The sequence below is a fragment of the Vigna radiata genome, chromosome 1, assembly GCF_000741045.1.
Source record: "Vigna radiata var. radiata cultivar VC1973A chromosome 1, Vradiata_ver6, whole genome shotgun sequence".
Classification (NCBI taxonomy): Eukaryota; Viridiplantae; Streptophyta; class Magnoliopsida; order Fabales; family Fabaceae; genus Vigna; species Vigna radiata.
The window spans coordinates 3,821,195-3,825,460 of NC_028351.1; positions in this window are offsets into that span (position 1 = coordinate 3,821,195).

Here is a 4,266-nt window from a genome sequence, read left to right on the forward strand (position 1 = left end):
TTTTCACCACCAATAAGCTAAGACAACCAAGAGTAAGTTAAGAGAAGAAGAAAATCTGCATCTTGCTCATTGAAATGGCCAAAACCGAGACACCCAAGTCAAGCTCTCCATGAGAGTGTTCATACATGAAACCCTAGAAGAGAAAAGTTCAAAACATGAAAAATGAAGTGTGTAAGAGTGTCTNAAGTGTGTGGTCAGCCAAGGCTCTCTAAAATGCCAAGAGTTGCCCTCCAAATGGGGTCCACAACAAAATAAAAACCCTAACCTAAAAGGCACATGACCTACACATGGGTGTTTTTTACAAAATTGCCCCCAAAAGGGTCCAAAACACCTAATTCTAATTGAGGTTTCTAAAAAAAACGAAATTACAACTTTATTAAAATGGAAATGGCTAAATGTTGAGTCTTGAATGATCATGCCACCATCCCTAATGCTCCAAATTATGTTTCCCAAAATTTCCCTGCAACCAAAATACACTTAATCAGCTCAGAAAACCCAAATTAGCACAATTACGAATTTTCGACCAAATTAAGCAGAATTCGGAAAACAGGGAAATAACAGACAATTAAACACAATTCCCTGGTTTATTTAAGTGCAATAAACTAAATATAGTTCAAGAAATAACCACTCATCACGAGGCTTCTGTAATGAGGGCCTCAGAAAGGGGGCAACCAGGCGTCAATGCGAGCCTCTGCCGCTGAGGGCCCTAGAAAAGGGTGCTCAAGCGTCCTACAATCTTCCTTTCTGATGCTTTTTAAGTCCTTTCTGAGTTCCAACTCCTTGGTACTTCAACTCCTCTTCCAAATCATCCAAATTTCCTGCAAAATCAAGGGAATTAATGACAAAATCATAAAGTATAACCTCAACTCTCTTTATTCACAAAATAACCTAAAACCAAAGGATTTAGCAAGTTTCTAAGTCAAAAAGGGTTCATTAAGTATCAAAATTAAGTCACAGATAACACTGAAATCTATCGTTATCACAACTCCAAACTTAGAACTTTGCTTGTCCTCAAGCAAAACAAAATGTAACTTGGCTTTAAAATCACTACAATGGTTGAACATATTAAAAAATAATTTCTTATAGGACAAGTAATCACTCATATCAGCTTATCATAAAATTGTCAGTCAAGATGTTCAGATGCCTTAGCCAATCAAGCTCACTGTGGTGCTCACATAATCACAAAATGTACAACAGATGCTAACCTCATGAATGACCAACAACTAAGCAAAGATGTAATCATCAAGTACATGGAACCAATCCTCACAAGGAAAAGTGTTTCACTCAAGCTCAAAAGTGTATATTGAGGTGTTGATATCTCACTCACTCTACTATCACAATGTCACATAAATCAACTTTGCCATTCACTTAACCAATATCAATCACACTCATAAGCAAGTTATCATCACAAGGTCTTTTCTAGGCTTGTAATGTGGTTGGGCTAAGAAGAAAATTAGTTTTTCTAGACAATAAAAATCCTTGAGTCAAGAGAGTAACAATTCATAATTTCATAATTCAAAAGCACAACTCTCTTTCTCTTTTACAATTGAGAAACCACTTTCTCTTTATCCCAACTTCTCATTCATTGAAATTTTCTTTCTTTTTCTTTTCTTTTCATTTATTACTTGCATTATTTAGCTCAATGCTTTTTCTTCTATTTTCACAATTTTCTCAAATTTCCCAACAACCTCGAACTTGAACCTTTCTCCAAACCATACAACTATACTCAATCTTAACTCAACGCAAGGATTTCGAAAAGGATTTTTAACATTTTTAGGCTTAAGGTTCAAAGCGTAGAACAATCATTGTCCTTTTATTGGGTTCGAAAATTTCTTGGGTTATATGGGAAGAGAACAAATGGCCTTGATCATTTATAACAAGCAAAGAAGTAATTCAAACATAAAAACTTAGGCAAAATCAATCATGATTCCAAAGCAATAACATACAATCAATCAAAAACTCTGGAGTCCAACATCTCACAAGTTAATTCAAGTTCCAAATATGTGATAAACATCCTGCTTAGTACATCAATCACAATTTAACCTCATGCATCTGTTTCGAAATGATTGTGAGCAATCACCTGTATATAAAGCTCATCATACATCATCTCAACACAATTAATACAATTAAGCATCACAAAGCAATTATTACTCATCACACAACAATTATAGTCAAACCATTGCATCAAAGTTCATTCAAGCAAAATACATGACACTACAATTCAAGCAAAACCAAAACGAACTTAAACTAAAAGGATAAGTTTAGAAAACTGGGTTGCCTCCCAGTAAGCGCTTATTTAACGTCATTAGCTTGACACCATTATGCTAAGCGGTCAACCAACTCCATAATTGTGGAAAGACGTTCAACTTCTCCACCCAAATAATGCTTGAGACGTTGACCATTTACCACCCAACTTCTTTGCACATCACTAGAAGCTGAATCTATCAACTCAATTGCTCCATGTGGATGAAGATTCTTATTTGTAAACAACCTTGACCACTTTGACTTCAACTTCCCAGGAAAAAGATTTAGACATGAATTGAATAGTAAAACCAGCTACCCTAGATTGGAAACCTTCTTTACTAGCTTCCTGTCATGATAAAATTTTACCTTTTCTTTGTAATTCCTAGAAGAATCATATGTGTGTAAATACATCTCTTCAAGCTCAAGAATTTGTGTTTTTCTTCTATCAACAATATCAAATGAATCAAAATTTAAGAACTTCAAAGCCCACAAAGTTCGATGTTTCATCTCCACTAGCAGATGACATGCTTTTCCATAAACTAATTGAAAAGGTGATAACCCAATAGCCGTCTTGAATGCAGTCCTATATGCCCAAAGAGTGTCATCTAACTTTTGAGACCAATCCTTTCGTGATGCAGCAACAGTCTTTTCCAGAATCTTCTTGATCTCCCTATTAGATACCTCATCTTGCCCGTTTGTTTGTGCATGATAAGGTGCATATACCTTATGTCTCACACCATGATGCTTGATTACTTTTGCAAGCTGAACATTGCGAAAATGAGATCCTCCATCACTAATCAAAACTCTAGGAACTCCAAATGGCAAAGACTTGCCTTTTCAAAAATTTAATAACAATGCTAGCATCATTTTTGGGACAAGCAACTGCTTCTACCCTTTCACTCACATAATCCATTGCCACCAAAATATATTCATTATTAAAAGATGGTGGAAAAGGCCCCACAAAATCTATTCTCGAACAATCAAAGACTTCAACCTCCAGAATTCCCTGTAATGGCATTTCATGTCGCCTTGAGATGCTTCCAGTTCTTTAACACTTATCATAGTTTCTAGCATGATTACGAGCATTTTTATACAAGGTAAGCTAATAAAAACCTGATTGGAGAAATTTTGCAATTGTTCTCTCTCCATTAAAATGCCCCCCATAAGGTGAATCATGACAATGCCAAAGAAATCCTTCTACTTCTTCATTAGTAACGCACCACCTCAAAAGATTATCCGCTCTAATCTTAAATAAGAAGGGATCATCCTAGATAAAGTGTTTGCATCATCCAAACACTTTTTCTTTTTTGCCAGTTTAAATCTTCTAGGAATACTCCCGCAGCTTTAAAATTAGCCATATCAGCAAACCATGGCCTTTGTTGAATATATGATGAAGGTTGAAAAACAGTTATTTTCATATGTCATTTTAGACCAAATTATGCCCTTTACTACTTAGAATGAGCTTAAAATCAAGCAAAACTGAATAAATGAGTTTGGAGAGAGTCAAAAGTTGTTTTTAGCGATTTTATGCTTATTTTGCATTGTTTTGTAGCTAATTTGAGAAAAGTAAAGAATGGAGTAAAGATACTGGTCATTGACTCAAGAAAAGGAAAGAAAGGTTGAAAATCAAACGGTTGCAGTGCAGAAAAGTCAACCAGAATGCAAAAAAGTCAACCAGTCAACCAGGAAAGTCAACCAGTCAACCAGGAAAAGTCAACCAGAAAAAGTTGACCAAACCGCCAGGTGGTTGACCGTACCGCCGGGCGGTTGACCAGAGTGCCGAGCGGCTATTTTTTGGCGCCGGGCGGTTCTGTGGCTTTAGGGAAACCGCTGGGCGGTGGCGATTGCCGTCGGGCGGTGGTCCACTGGGCCTGGGCCTGTTTTCTGACGCGCTCCTCGCCTATAAATACCCCTATTACGAATTCAGAGTCATTCTTTTGATAGGGGAGAACGGCCAGACCTAATTTTTCTCTCTGGAGAGGATCTCTTGGATGCTTAGGCTCCTTTTCATCTTTTCTAGGG